Genomic DNA, 16724 nt, shown 5'->3' on the forward strand with positions numbered 1-16724 from the left:
CGAGGGCGAGGAAAATATCTTCCCACTCGCCAATTATCATTGTGTTTGTATTTTGTTGATATCCAGTGTGAAGCAGTTAAGACAGACATCGCAAGATATGTTCAGAAAGAACAAGTATTTGGAGGTGCGGTTTTCTTTCACTCATAGAGGGCAACGTGGCGAATTTTGTGACGTATGTGAGTGATTTGTAATGTTCATATCTACTGAATATTGCTGTGTACGACATCGTACACGACGGTAAGAAGATATGGGCTGCAGCATGGTGCGGCAACTGCCCACTTAGGAAAGCTGGACAGCAGCGGAGAAGATTAGCGAACAAGCTAGCACAGTAAACAGAAGATTTACTTAACATGTATTTCTCCAACCGTACGTAGACTCATTATAAATAATGCAGAAAGAAATAGAGTTCAGCTTTCAATGTCAACAACTAAGAGGCTCTCTGAACTAATGCACGAACGATGGGGTCGTGTGCCATTAGGTCCGCCGCTATCGTCGTCTGACGGAAACTTGCAGTTCCGTTCTCAGCTTTGAGGCCCATGGGGTGGTGCCGAAACGTAACCACAAATATGACCTCACTTTTGTTTTTCTTTTGACAGAATTTTATTCTTTTTCTGTGGCATTGGAAAGAACTTTCGACGTCGATTTCAAGGAAATAACATCTGTGGAATCTGATCAAATACTAACAAGCTCACAGGGCCAAACAGCTGTCCCACTGTCAAGAGAAGAGGTTCTAAAACCGTCTGCCCTATTGAACCTAACACAGGGTGCCTCAGTATTCAGGGATATGACAGCAACAATCATTCTAAGCACAAAAGTAAAATATGGGCTCTAAAATGCGTACGCTAAGAGCTATGAACATGACTTCGTCTTCGATGCTGTGAAAAAAAATCTCTTCTACTTCTAGCTATTTGCTTTCCATATTTTGAGAGGTGCTAGTATGGTCCGAAACAAGAAAACAAGTCCAGTAAACATAGGCTCTTAAGTGCTTACTTCAAGAGCTATGAGCACCTTTTCCTCTTCACTGGTGTGAAACATATCTCTTCTACTGAACAAGTATTCATAGCTCTCAAGGAATGCATATTAGAGCCCATGTTTGCAAACAAATTTTTTTTCTTGTTTTGGTCCACACTACTTTCTCCAAAAATGCAGAAAGCAAAGAGCTTGCAGTACAGACATTTGTTTCACAGTATCGAACACGAAGTACCCATAGCTCCTAAGGTATGTATTTTGCTTCTAATGATCGTTCCTGTAATACCCCTGAATATATGCTATTCCTCCTGGGACACCATTAGTAAACATACGTAACTCAGATACGGTTATTATGACTGTCATATCAAGTGCCTAAAATGTTGACCTGCAAATTAATACATGCTATGAAGCGATAACGGACTGGCAATACTGTATGTATCTGGACTCGTCACTCCACAAGCAACTGTTATGCGATATTTCCCGTCTTCGGAAATCGTCAGTGCATCTTTGTAGACTTCCAGTTTTAGTTTTCCCCCAGATAAAAGTCCGAAGGTGTTCATTCTGGTGAGCATGCAGGCCACTTTGTACTTTCCAAACAACCGATCCAAAGATCTCCGAATGTTCAAATGTTCTGTCAAGAAAGTCTGGACTCAAGTGTGCGGAATGGATGGACATCCGTTATTTTGGTACCACATGGTTTGTCTTGTGTCCAGTTGGACGTCTTCCGATAACTGTGGCAGTATAGCTGTTAGGAATAGGGAATACTTGTGGCTATTTACGCTTTCATCAACAAAACTGGTACCACTGATGCGATTTCTGAAAAGCGCACACCACATGTTGACATACCAAGGTCGTTTGTTTGTCCCCTTCTCTCAGCCATCGTCGATTTTCAAATGGCCAGTAGTGCATATTGCGACGATTGATTTGTCCGTGGTTTGTAAACGATTATTCGTCGGTAAGTATGTAAACGATGAGTCATCCGTAAATGAAATCGTGTACACAAACGCCACATCATTTTGCACTTTCTGGAGACACCATTCGGAGAACCATAACCGATTTTAAAAGTCATTGCCATGAAGCTGTCGACTGAGCGAAATGTGGAAAGGATGAAATGCGTTGGAACATACTACACCCAGAACACTAACCTGCAGATCCACTCGCACATTCAAACATTGCCGTAGTGACAAGTCGATTGTGTTCTACCGGTGCTAAAGTGTTAGTTGCATTTCTCTCGTCAGCTGCTGTCCTATCTCGTTGGTATATTTTATTCTTCGCACTTCCAGTTACTTGAATGCTTATTATGTCGTTGAAATCCTCTTCTATGGCACCTTCCAATGCCACAGAAAAAGTATACAGTTCAATTTAGAGAAACCAAAGCACGCATCAGAATTCGGCAGTTGTAAAAGTTAATAATTACTTGCTTGCGTCAGAACATAGCAGCTCGATTCATTAGCTTGTTCTGGGTATATTTTGGGTGGCCTGTCTGACCTCTCGCATATAGTATGTTGTTCGATAACGGAAGTCTACTGTTGATATGTTCTACGGAAAAATTTTGTTTATACTGTTTTTCAAAGAAGGTATGCTGTTTGTGTGTCGTTCAAATGCATGAACCGAAATATCGTGCAATCAGGTTCTTCGTTTCCATGAGCTAAAATGGTCGCTGAATTCATACGTACCACACTCACCTTGAGGGTGATCCACTTGAAAGACGCCCAAAACCGCAAGGAAATCTGCAATACTGTATTGTGCCACAGAAGCGCGAAAACGAATACATCAACCGTTTCAAAAAAGATACATCGATGCTGTATTTTTTTTTTTTTTTTTTTTTTTTTTTTTTTTTTTTTTTTTTTGGCTGACCAAACACAAACGTGAAAACGAATGCCTGAATCACTTTAGAAAAAAAACTGACGGACTATGTTCGCCCATTTGTTACTGTGGGTAAAACTTGATCCCATTCTTTCACATAGAAACGAAAAATCAGTTAAATCCATTAGTGAAGTTCCTCAAAATAGGTGAAGTCGGTTTCATTCGCAGCGAAAGTAACAGATAACTCAGTCTTTCACTATCGGTGAGGACATTACACGTTATTTTCGTAGGCCCACTTGAAATCCTCTGTTCACTTGTGCAGGCTCAAGTCCACAAAATGTTGTGCAGTCAAATTAGTCCGAGGGAAATGTAAAAATGATGGTGATTCGTTACATTCTCTATGGAAATAAGAGAACATTTTCATTCCACACATATCGTAAAGAACAAGTTGCTCCGCAGTTTATGTGAAATCGACTTGCAGATGCACTTGCAGCCTCCAAGCTTCGACCACCCTAATGACACAGATGTTTTCCGTTAATGTTCTCATATACCTACGAATAAAACTAAACAATCGTATTATTCTATGACATTTTTGTGGTTCGTGTACACGTGTCGAAATAGTCTCTTGTCGAAAATCGAGAGAACTATGATGTCGACAGGAAAAAGTACTGGAGACTGTTTCTGTGACGCACGGTATATCTTGCTAACTAGCTACTCGGAAATGGGTAAGATAGTGTTGGTCATAAAGCGGCCTCAATGATCTTTTTGCATAGAGAGTAGAACCAGACGTGATGAAGAGAAAAAATAATGGAAAATCAGAACTGGCCCATAAGAAATGGTGCAAGTATGTTGGATCATATAGTAGTGAGGAACAGTTTAGTGATTTAATTAAAATTGCACAATTCATCTTCGCGTTGCCAGCCCATAATGCTTGTGTTGAGAGGTTGTTCTCTATAATACTGGCACAGTAGACAAAGGAGAGAAATAGACTCAATATTGACACTGTAAAGGGGATTTGCAATGGTGAAATTTGATTTTAGAAATTTTGATTGTAGTAATTTTTAATTATTTGTGTCAAGAAAACGAACTTTCAAAAAGATTGTCTCAAATGAAAACTACACGAATTCCAAAGTGTTGTAGGTGTGTGATGTGTGTGAATGATTTTATTTTTTGTTTCTTATGTAATAATTCAAGAAATAGAAAGTGTCCGATTTTTTCTTCCTAAAATATGGAAAATGCCTTTTTTTTTGCATTCTGAAATCTGGTAACTCTAATCTGACTTCTTTCTATGCAATGATAAGCCCTTGAAGTCTTTGTACAGATGCTATTTTCTCGAAATTCTCTGCAACCTGTTCTTTTAAAGCTTGTTTTCATCCTGTTATATGCATGCTTTGAATTATTTTCGTGAAAAGAAAAATATCGGTGACAACAAAATACATTAATAAGTACATGTATTGTGAAGCAGATGTCAAAATATATAAAGTTTTTTGTAGAATAATCTAAACATAATAACAGGCAGAATTCTCGTAAGATACCTCTGCATTCTGAAAATTATACCCTTGTAAGTTGTGTTCCACACAAAAATTTTTTGTTTAACTCATCAGTGAGTAAAAATAAGCAGAATAAAAAATACTGTACCTATCGTTTCATATAGGCGCCTATAACATTAAAAATTTGTAACCTCAACGTGAGTTGGGTAAAAAGTCACCATGTGCCAACAAATATAACAAATACCACTGTATTTCCATGTCGAAAAATACGTAAGTATGATATTAAAAAAAAGTATTATCAGTATTACATTATTTCCAAAAATTACATAAACTCCACTCAAACTGCTTAAATTGGCGCTATTCATCTCTCTACCTCTCTTTCTTTTTCACACCCCATACGAAAAAAACACTTAGACCAAATACTGTACTCTCTCATCACTAAATTTCATTTCACATGTGCACACATACCCTAAAAAATAATTATCTGCAGTATTTCCACATCTGCCTCATCATCTTTATCTCTCGCTTCCCACGCCCGGGTTCCCGGGTTCGATTCCCGGCGGGGTCAGGGATTTTCTCTGCCTCGTGATGGCTGGGTGTTGTGTGCTGTCCTTAGGTTAGTTAGGTTTAGGTAGTTCTAAGTTCTAGGGGACTGATGACCATAGCTGTTAAGTCCCATAGTGCTCAGAGCCATTTGAACCATTTTTGAATCATCTTTATCTGTAAAATTGATCTCTCTCTCTCTCTCTCTCTCTCTCTCTCTCTCTTTCTCTCTCTCCCTCCCTCCCCCCCTCTCTTTCGGTTTCATACTGTCTCATCAGTAAATTTCATCTTTCTCTGCTTCATACTCTGCTAAAGCGTATGTCAGATACTGTACTGACTCATCAGAAAATTTCAATCCACTTTCTGGTTTATACACCACAAAATATTCTACACTGCCTTGGTAAATTTCATCTCTCTCTCTCTGTCTATCTTTTTAATATGTTACTGCAGGGTAATTGAAAAAAAATCAAAGAAAAATATTCCAGATACAAATTTTTTTATAAAAAAAAGAATATATTCCAAAGAAAAGTTAGAGGCCCACTTCGTTGACAGCACACAGTTAAAGCCAATCCCAACTAAGTACATTTACATACATCATTCAGCATAGCATATTACATACACTGTAGCTATGACACAGGATATTTAAAGAGTATTCTGCCTGTTTATATATCTCTGTATTTGAATCGCATACCTATACCAGTTTCCTTGGCGCTTCAGTATATGTAAACAGGCAGAATACGGCGCTGCGATCGGCAACGATTAAGTAAGACAAGTGTCTGGGACAGTTGTTAAATCGGTTACTGCTGCTACAATGGCGGGTTATCAAAATTTAAGTGAGTTTTGACGTGGTGCTATAGCCGGCGTCCAAGCGATGGGACACAGTATCTCAGAGGTACCGATGAAGTGGGGATTTTCCAGTACGATCATTTCACGAGTGTATTGTGAATATCAGGAATCCGGTAAAACATCAAATAGCCGACATAGCTGCTGCTGGAGAAAGATCCTGCAAGAACGGGGGTGCAACCCTTTAGCAAATTGCTACAGATTTTAATGCTGGGCCATCAACAAGTGTCAGCATGCGAACTGTTCAACGAAACATCATCGATATGGACTTTCGGAGACGAAAGCTCACTGTTGTAACCTTGATGACTGCATGACACAAAGCTTTATGCCTCTCCTGGGCCCATCAACACCGGCATTGGACTGTTGATGACTGGAAACATGTTGCCTAGTCGGACGAGCTTCGTTTCAAATTGTATCGAGCGCATGGACGTGTACGGGTATGGAGACAATCTCACGAGTCCATGGACCCTGCATGTCAGCAGGGGACTGTTCAAGGAGGTGCAGGCTCTGTAATAGTGTAGGGTGTGTGCAATTGGAGTGTATGGGACCCCTGATATGCTTAGATACGACTCTGTCAGGTGACACGTACATAAACATCGGGTCTGATCATCTGCATCCTTTCATGTCCATTGTGCATTCCGATGGACTTGCGAAAATCCAGCAGGATAATGCGACACCCCATGGACAATTCCAGCAGGATAATGCGACACCCTAAAAGTCCAGAATTGCTACACAGTGACTACAGGAACACTCTTCTGAGTTTAAACACTTCCGCTGGCCACCAAACTCTCCAGACATGAACATTATTGAGCATATGTGGGATGCCTTGCAACATGCTGTTGAGAAGAGATCTCCACCCCTTCATACTCTTACGGATTTATGGACCGCCCTGCAAGATTCATGGTGTCAGTTCCCTCCATCACTATTTCAGACATTAGTCGAGTCCATGCCACATCGAGGTGCGGCACTTCTGCATGCTTGCCGACGCCCTACACGATGTTAGGCAGGTGTACCAGTTTCTTTGGCTCTTCAGTGTAATTATACATTACACAAATATTGTAGGTATTACTAAGGTGGGGATTGCACATGTGGCTGGTATTGGGAAAGAAAAATGCCATTGTTAACTACTGAGAACCTTAACATGCCATCACGTATAAGTATCCCCAGCTACTGTTATTTACAAACGTTTGTGAGACACACTTGTCGGTGGAGCGTCAAGCCCCGCCTAAGACTCTAAGCAACAAAGCCGCATGCCATGTTCTGACATTCCCACTGATGCTTGCTGATAGTCACTTATCACTCAGAAAACTTATGTTTATTACACAAACTATACTACGAAATTCAGTTACTCAAATAACTACCAGAATCGGTAGAAAAACCCTGTTCCTTCATCTATTTTTTCTCCTCCTTAGTATCTTCCCCAACTACTCAAAACTGTCTTCATCGTTATGTGCCGGCAGACTTCTAATTACTATCCAGAGGAGCTATCATCAGTGCCTGATTTTCCCTTTCTTCTCTTCAAGTATTTGACCTTAGAAATCAGGACTCCTTTAAAGATGAGTCTGTGGACTGATTCTGTAACATTTCCAAAGATAATGGTATACATCTCTCGCACACAAAATCGAAATGTGATAGATAAAATATGTACCACCTATATTATCAGAGGTAGTGGCACAGGCATACATTCCATTGTTCGGTTGTTCACTTCGTTGTTGGCACTCCTTTTTGCTGCTCCTTGAAATGGCGACTGAGTTCTATTCTTGTTCTCATCTCTGATATTTCCTGGACTCCTGCTCCATATGTTTTGCTTCACACTCCTCTCTTACAAAATTGTCTTGCGTTGCACATTGCTAGTTCCCCAGGGACCTCCTCCTGAGCGTTTTCAGAATCATCTCTCCTCTCTGAAACGACTGATTCTTCTCACCACAAAATAAAGCTCAGGGCATTCTTTGCATCTGGAATTTCACTCAATAAGCTCGGTGCACCCTTCGTCCCTGACAATCAGTTTCAGCACAGTGATCGGACGTTACACTACAACAAGACTACCAGTAATTAGTTTCATCTTCCTTCCATCATTAGAAAAATGTCCATCTAGAGCAACGGAACATTAAACAGCACTTCCGTTTATCTAAATTACACACAGAATCTCCACTCTTCAATCGAAATACATACTCATCAATAGAAAATTCACGTGCACCTTACATTAAGATAACAACAGAACAGTTATCATCACGTCAACCTTAACCTTATAATTCTTCATGCCACCACCCCCTACTTTGTTCATTCTCGAAACAACTTTAAGTAGCTCAGATGGTGCACAGCGCACGACCGCTTTGTATGTAGTGTTTCAAGTTCTGCTGCATTTAGATTAATTAACCTTCATACTCGGAATGGTCCAGAGAATACATTGTAAAACTTGCGGGTGAGAAATTTCTATTTCTTTGAGAATTTATGTATTTTCATTAATACTTTACACATGACTGCCAAACTACACTATTGGAAAGCTCCCTTTCGTTTCTCCCGTCTTCTCCATGTCTGACTTTGGATTCTCTCAGTTGCTATGTCCAAACGCATAATCTCTCATCTGGTGGGAAAGGCAATGATTCGCTCAGGTTGTACACTGGTTGTTTATTCTTTAGAGCCAGTACCGGTGCCACCGGGGCAAATCATTCAGTATCTTCTGAAACTCTTCCAGGTAAGCATGCCACCACCAATGCTGCCTGTGACAGTTGTATTCGGCATAATTTCCCTATCTCTTTCATAGCCCCCTCTGCTGGGTTCAAGGCTAGGTGAAATCTGGACGTATAAATGGTCACGATCTTCCATCGTTGCAATTCTTCTTCCATTTGTTGGACCGAAATTGTGCCGTGTTGTCGGAGAAGACCCTTTCTATCTTCCAGACTTCTTTCTGAACTGTCTTCACGAATACCCTCATGACAGATTTAGTGATGGTGGTATGCAATGGGGTGAGTGTTGGATACTTTGAGGTTAAGCCCATGCTCAACACACGTATAAACGATGCAGATAGTGCATTAACTAAATGAAAACTTCCGAAACTGATAGCGGAGTCCATAAGAATGCTGTAAACATCCAACAATTGGGGTAAAGCTCAGCCAGCCAGTAGCTGACCTTTATGTCCATCGACGAAAGCATCTCTACCCCATGAAATTTTTACAGTAACTCTTCCATCGTGTCTGCTCAATCAATCTCAGTCTCGATTATTTCATTGCACTCATATGTTTTTCTGCATTAATCTCAATATATGGCTACATCCAGGGAGCTTGTCTAAACGATAAAATTTTATGAATATTTTTAATACCAATCCATACTGGCAACATAGTTTCAGATTTCTGTAGTGAGTAACAGTTTTTCTTATAATGTAAAGTCTAAATTTATTTCTTTGATCTGTAGCTGCAGGACGGTGGTGACAGTTTTTTCAGGACTTAAAGGTAAATCTGAATGAAAATCGTGAGTAGTCACAGAATATTTATGATACACTTCTAGAACTTACCTGTGTCGGAATCGTCCGATACATTTTCCACAGCCATACAAAACTGGACACTCGAAGCTACTGTATATTGCCCAACTGTAAAAGCTATTCACGTCAAAATATATAATGTACTTACTTACTTGCTTACTTTACGCGATTAGGCTCAATAGACCGCGCGCTTCTTTGAGAGATTTCCTCCACTTCAGCCTGTCTTCAGCTCCTTTCTGCCATCCTTCCAGCAGTCCCACTCTCTGAAGGTCTTTGGATACGTAGTCATTCCATCGAGTTGTAGATCTTCCTACGGGCCTTCTGCCGGTTGGCTTGGTGCTGAGTATAGTTTTCGGTCATCGGTTATCCTGCACTCAAGCAACATGCCCTGCCCACCGGAGTCGTCGTGTCTTCATTATCCCCACGATGTTCGGCTCTTCGTAAATATCTCACAACTCTGTATTGTGACGAATCCTTCATTCTTCACTCTCATTATCGTAAACTGATCCAAAAATCTTCCGAAGGACTTTCCTTTCAAATATCATTAGTCTGTTCAGATCTTGCTTGGCTGTACTCCAGGTGGCACATCGATACTACTGACTGTGGGAGCGTTTTGAAGACTTTTTTTTAAATGTCTTGACAAACTTCTGATTTTGAGAGCATTAAAGGCCGTGCGGGATTAGCCGAGCAGTCTAAGGCACTGCAATCATGGACTGTGCGGCTGATCCCGGCAGAGGTTCGAGTCCTCCCTCGGGCATGGGTGTGTGTGTTTGTCCTTAGGATAATTTAGGTTAAGTTGTGTGTAAACTTAGGGACTGATGACCTTAGCAGTTAAGTCCCATAAGATTTCACACACATTTGAACATTTTTTTGAGAGCATTAAGGCCGTGGTAACAGCGATTATTTACCTGTAGTCTTGCCTGTATCTCCATTTTACTGGATGGTTTATCTCTGAATACTGCGCCCAGTTATTAGAAACCCCTGACTTGACGATAGGAACTTTCAGTTGTCTGTAAGGGTGGAAGTGGTTCTTGAGTTTCATTATGTCTACAGTGTAGAACCATGTATTCCGTGTTGTCATGATTGATTTGGAGTCCAATTTTCCTCGCTGTTGTTTCCAGAATGTCAGCCAGTTCCCTTAATTCCTCTTGCGACCCAGATAGTAGCACTATATCGTCGGCATATCCGAGACACTAGGTGTGCACATCCCCGGTCTGGTTTCCTCTGAGTTCATTAGATGACATCTCTCGCATTACCTTCTCTAATGCGAGATTGAAAAGAACAGGTGATAGTCCATCGCCCTGCAGTAGGCAAGTTTTTATTTTGAATGCTTCAGTAACTTTATTTCCAATTTTTACCTTTGCTGTAGTATCCATCAGGCAGGCCTTCGTGAGGCTTACCGAACTCTTCCAGACGCCTCAGTATACTTTCCCGATGAATGGAATCATATGCTTTTCTGAAGTCGACAAACAGTGTGTGTAGTTCTTGGCCAAACTCCCACCTTTTCTTTACGATCTGACGTTGGACAAAGATTTGGTCGATAGTAGATCTCCCGTGACGAAATCCTCCTTGATATTCTCCAAGAATGGTGTCTTCCAATGGTTGGATTCGATCTAGACGATAGTTTGAGAAGGTCTTATAACAAATATTAAGCAGATTGATACCACGGTAGTTTTCACATGCCACTCGGTCATTCTTCTTGTGGATGGGACAGATTAGTGCATTCCTCCAGTCTTCTGGAATGTTTTCAGTGATCCAAATGGTCTTTATTAATTTGTGAATTCTTGCGACAAGGTATTCACCCCTTTCCTGAATTATTTCAGCATGGATGCCATCTCCTCCTGGGCTTCTGTCCTTTTTAAGCCGTTTTATCTGCTTTCTAATCTCTTCTACAGTTGGCGGTAGGCGTTCAGGGTCTGCTGTCTGTGGTAGGTGGAGGTTAAAGAGTGTCGTTGGGTCTTCATAATTTAACAAGTCTTCCCATCTCTTTGCAATTTGATATTCATTTGTCAGCATCTCTCCTTTGGCATTTTTTATTAATTTCTCAGTGGGTTTATAGGTTTTCCTCGGATAGTTGACCTTTCTGTACACGTTCTTCATCCTCCTTCCCTGGAAGTCTTCTTCTGCTTCTGTAATAACCCCACTCACGAACTTCCTCTTTTCTCTCGACAATACCGCTTGCGTTTCTCTTCGGACTCTGTCAAAATCTGCCTTACTGGTCTTATCAGTTGCTAACTGTAACCACTTGTCACGGGATTCTTTCCTCCTGTCGACAGCCTCTTCACAGATCTCATTGAACCATTTCTTCTTCCTTGCTACTCTTTTTCCAATGTCTGCTCCTGCAGCCTTTGTAACCACATTTCTAATTTCTTCCTATTGCTGATTTACATCTGAGTCCTCTGTTTCCAGCAGTACTGTAAAACGATTCCTGATCCCAACTTGAAGTTCATTTCTGGTTTCTTCCTGTGCTACTTTTTCTATTTCTAAACATGCCACTTCCTTTAGTTTACTTCTTTGGTTTGGGTTCAGGGTGACTCTGAGTTGAGAATAATGTAAGATTTATCAATTTTGTCATCATAATTGGCTACGAATCTGTTGTTTGCAACAACATGGCTGTATGAATAGTGAGCAATACTACCTCTAATGCCTCTTTCAAAGGACTAAAGTTGTTCAGTATCGGTAATACGTTGCAATCCTGCTCTAGTAGTTTTCAGCGAAGCCATGTGAAGTAATGTAATGAACGGCCGTCCGGCTGGCCCCGCGGTCTAACGCGCTGCCTCCTGAGCGGGAAGGCGTGCCGGTCCCCAGCACGGATCCGCCCGGCGGATCAGTGTCGAGGTCCGGTGTGCCGGCCAGCCTGTGGATGGGTTTTAAGGCGGTTTTCCATCTACCACGGCGAATGCGGGCTGGTTCCCTTTATTCCGCCTCAGTTACACTGTGTCGGCGATTGCTGCGCATACAGCGTTTCCACGTACGCGTACACCATCATTACTCTGCCACGCAAACATTTGGGTTACACTCGTCTGGAATGAGACGTTCCCGAAAGGGGGGGGGGGGGGCGGGGGGGGGGGGGGGGGAGGTTCCACTAGGGGCCGAACCGCACAATAGCCCTGGGTTCGGTGTGGAGTGGCGGTGGGGTGAGTGGACTGCTGTGGCCTGTTGTGGGGTTGTGAACCACTGAGGGCTACGGCGGGACGAAGCCTCTCCATCGTCTCTAGGTCCCCGGTTTCATTCAGTACAATGTAATGAGCAGGATCCAGTTTCTATCTTCCAAGACATAGACCATGAATGTTTTGGAACACATCAGCAGGCAGTAATATGTTAATTTTCAAATACAAATCGGAGTACTATCCTAGTGTTTTGAATTTGTCTGATTTCGAGTACGATGCCCACTTTTCGAGGCTGCATGTCAAAAAATTAAGTGAATCAATAAATAGGAAATTAATATTGTATCTCCACTCTTGGCGCAATACTGCAATGAACTTCGTAAATGTCTTATATTTCTCCATATCCGGTGGCAGCAGAGAAATTCGACTTGGATTTAGTTTAGTTTCTTCACCGCCTTCTGTCACCATTTGTCAGATAAATCTGTGATCACGAAATGACCGTTGTAGTTGTTTGGATTCTGAAATACAACTGCCACTGTATAATGAAGTCTGTAGTTGACAGTGGAGCTGGCATCTGCAGCACCCTGATATGTACCAGAGGAATGACAGTGGTCTCTGTGTTCAACATCACCTACCTTGAGCCGGCCGAAATGGCCGCGCGGTTCTGGCGCTGCAGTCTGGAACCGCGAGACCGCTACGGTCGCAGGTTCGAATCCTGCCTCGGGCATGGATGTGTGTGATGTCCTTAGGTTAGTTAGGTTTAACTAGTTCTAAGTTCTAGGGGACTAATGACCTCAGCAGTTGAGTCCCATAGTGCTCAGAGCCATTTTTTGAACCTACCTTGAACGGTTCTCGGTAATCATGACAGATCTCTGCTAAGTGCTAATTCTTCTTTGGGGCTTACTCCATCTTCTTATTTTGCAATAAAAACTCATTCACAGTCTCAGCTATGACGTACAGCTGTTCAGTAAACCATTTCATGCAGTTGCTGCCTCTGTACAATTTAAACTCAGAATATTGCTGATCATAGCCACAGTGTGTCAAATAGGTTACACTGAACGGTTATGAATATACCTGGTCAGAATAAGAGCCAAAGCTCATACTACAACTGCAAGTAGTAACTGGTTGTAATACGTATTACGTATCAGTAAAAATTACAAAAGGCAGCTTTAACTTGTTACTTACTTGGTAAATTTTGTATATTTATTCTTACAGCTGGGCATGACACCGCTGACTGACGTAAACTGTGTGCAGTCAACTAAATGTGTATCTAACTTTTCTTTGAATTTAAATTACCCCAGCCAATGCACAAATACTGTAGCTGAAAGATGATAAGCAGTAATGCTATTACGTAACAGCCTCGAAAGTTTTTTTATATAATGGAAATGACATGCATTTGTATTAGTAACCTGCAACATTAATAGATTTACATGTTTCTCATGACTATGCTTTGTAAGATATATCGGTATAACTGGAAATTCTTTCTTGTCACTCTTATCTTCCGCAGTCATCCACTCACATTCAGAATACTGGAATGCCATTGACATTTACAGAGACGTCTTCATTGTTCTTAACGAATATTTTAACATGTTTCAGCTCTGTAGGAAACGGTATGTTAGCAAAGTTTAATTTGTTTGCATGTGAAAAATAGTTAGACATATGTTCCACATCCTTATTTACAGGATACAAACCAGCTAAAATTGACCGCTGAAAAAAGGTATTGCCATATGAGTGAAAGTTTATTACTGAGATTTTATTTGGTAGTTTTGTGTATAATACTGCACAAAACATTTTATTTTCGTTTGCGTTAACAGACAGCTGAACTAGTTCTTTCAATGCCCAACTGGAATCTGTTGTTAATAACATTAGTTGAATATCACTCAGCAGCAATTTCATATAGCAGTAAACTAGGTAACGTTGTATTGAAGTACGCTCGTTTAAAAAAAAAAAAAAAGGTTCAAATGGCTCTGAGCACTATGGGACTTAACATCTGAGGTCATCAGTCCCCTAGAACTTAGAACTACTTAAACCAAACTAACCTAAGGACATCACACACATCCATGCCTGAGGCAGGATTCGAACCTGCGACCGTAGCGGTCGCGCGGTTCGAGACTGAAGCGCCTAGAACCGCTTGGCCACACCGGCCGGCCACTCGTTTTCCATCACCTGACTTCATAGGACAAAACTTTAGAAAGTTAAACTGATTTTAACACTTAGAACGGAACATGCGTCTGAGATGAGGGTATGGATTACGTTAGTTCCACTAGAGGCGCCAGTTTTCGCCCACAGTTCTAATCGGCTACTAGAGTCTAATTTGGTATTTAGTCGCAGAGCAGGGAAGATCACGTGCCTCGTCGTACCGATTTACCCAACAAAACTTGCTTCCACTCCAGCCCCACATGGTCTCGCAGGCAGACGTTCCAGATAAGGGCAAATATTCACACGCCTCACAGACTGATGTTCTTGAAATATGACAATTGTGCCTCACAGGCGGATAATCCATCTTACTCTTCAAGTTCTTTTAAATGATATTTTTGTTACATGATTACGCTACAGCTTAATTTACGTTTTAGTGAGTTTGCTTCAAGAAATTTAGAGTGAATAACTATGGTCTTAAAATCACAAGTACCAAGCGCGGTTTCAGTCCGTTTTAGCGAAGTTCTCTTCCTGCATAAGCTACAATTCTACCCGTTCGAAATATTTTCTGTACATAGGTATGTACTTTACGCAGTATCAGTTTTGATTTGATTTATTATGGCTCATTCATTTTACCATTGTTTCTTGGCTGCTTGCTAGTTTGTGAAGATAGGGAACTACTCTTTTTGTAACTCTTTTCATTAATTACATTCAACAAGGAATCCTAGAATGTACTGGTTGCTAATTCAGGCTGTCCTCTTAGAGTGCAATGGCTGAAAAAATACCTGCAAATGTGTCTAACAGAAACATACGAATCATGCAGATAACGGAGGGGATGTTTCCTAAAGACTCTGACTCTCAAGTCGACTCCGGTAATGTTCCTGACGGAAACGATCTGTCAAGGGTAGAACACGACACAAGCTGAGAAATATCCGAAAAGGAACTCAATCAAAATACTTTGTATGAAGAGAATGCAACTATTACTACTACAATCGATCAGCATAACCAAGGTGAAAAAGTGAGAAATCTCATTCTGATGGTAATGTGCTAGATACGGTAAACATGGAATATGACCCTCCAGATTCACCAAGTGTTCCAAGTTGCTCTGTTAGTTTATCTCAAGACTACCAGTGCGTGACTTCGTTATTTCTGTATAGCTAAAATATCATGGAGGGCTGATAAAACTTTGTTTAAGACTGGTGGAATTTCTCTCTGAAACTGAATAAAAATTTAAAATCTTCGAATTTCAACACTTCATTCATTTTCAATTTTCAGATAAATCTCAATATTCAACAGTTACTTAATATATGTCAGAAAAAATTATATTCTCCCTGTAAAACGACGTTCCTATCTAAGTGTCAAGAGTTTGGGTGATTTGACATACTCTGTTCTCAAGTATGTAAGCTCAGGCATCCGAGAAGTGTCTAGGCTATTTAAACCCGACCCTATGAACTATCACACCTGTACGTATCCGACTTTTAAATACCCGTGAGCAGCAAACCACTCAAGATCATTCGTCAGCTTTAATTAATCACACTTTGTAGATGTTTCAGCCATAACTTGACATTTCAGTAACACAAATTCACTATTACAATAATACTGTTAGGTTAGTCTCAAGGTTGACGATATCCACGACGGTCAGCCTACTGACGCTTGGCCGTCAGTCTTTGGTCTTCGAGTGCTGTTCCGATGACAGCCACTGGGTACTAGACGACAGCCGCTGCAAGTTCCGCAACACTGAATGAGAAAAAAAGCCCATCTGAGTTACAGCAAGTAATCAGTAGGTGAAAAATGTAAGATTGTTAATGGTAATGTATATGTCAGGTTTACATTTTTTGTTTCGCATATATCCAACAATATATGAACAACAATGATGTCCATCACGGTCCAGCATCGATAACATGCAACTACAAACTGCAGCTCAGCTTTTATAACCCCCTGGCTGGTGAGTCAGCTGACTCCAACAAGTTCCAAGTTGTTCTGGCCTGTTCAGAGATGTTCCACACTCAGTAGTAATAAGTCCTGTCCAGTCGATATTGTCATCGGTACACTGACGGAAAAAAATCGCAACGCCAAAAAATAATTATTTCGGAGTAATGAAATATCGGGAATACGTTTGTCTAGGTAACATACACTCCTGGAAATGGAAAAAAGAACACATTGACACCGGTGTGTCAGACCCACCATACTTGCTCCGGACACTGCGAGAGGGCTGTACAAGCAATGATCACACGCACGGCACAGCGGACACACCAGGAACCGCGGTGTTGGCCGTCGAATGGCGCTAGCTGCGCAGCATTTGTGCACCGCCGCCGTCAGTGTCAGCCAGTTTGCCGTGGCATACGGAGCTCC

The 16724-nt window shown here is 41.3% G+C and overlaps 1 protein-coding gene across 1 annotated transcript in view; it reads left to right on the plus strand.

The window, feature by feature from the left end:
• The window catches only part of LOC124555866 (annexin-B12-like), a 256043-nt gene that overhangs the window by 436 nt on the left and 238883 nt on the right, over positions 1-16724 (plus strand). The gene's annotated exons all lie outside the window — the stretch shown is intronic.

Source organism: Schistocerca americana, chromosome X (assembly GCF_021461395.2).
Source record: "Schistocerca americana isolate TAMUIC-IGC-003095 chromosome X, iqSchAmer2.1, whole genome shotgun sequence".
In the NCBI taxonomy this organism is placed as follows: Eukaryota; Metazoa; Arthropoda; class Insecta; order Orthoptera; family Acrididae; genus Schistocerca; species Schistocerca americana.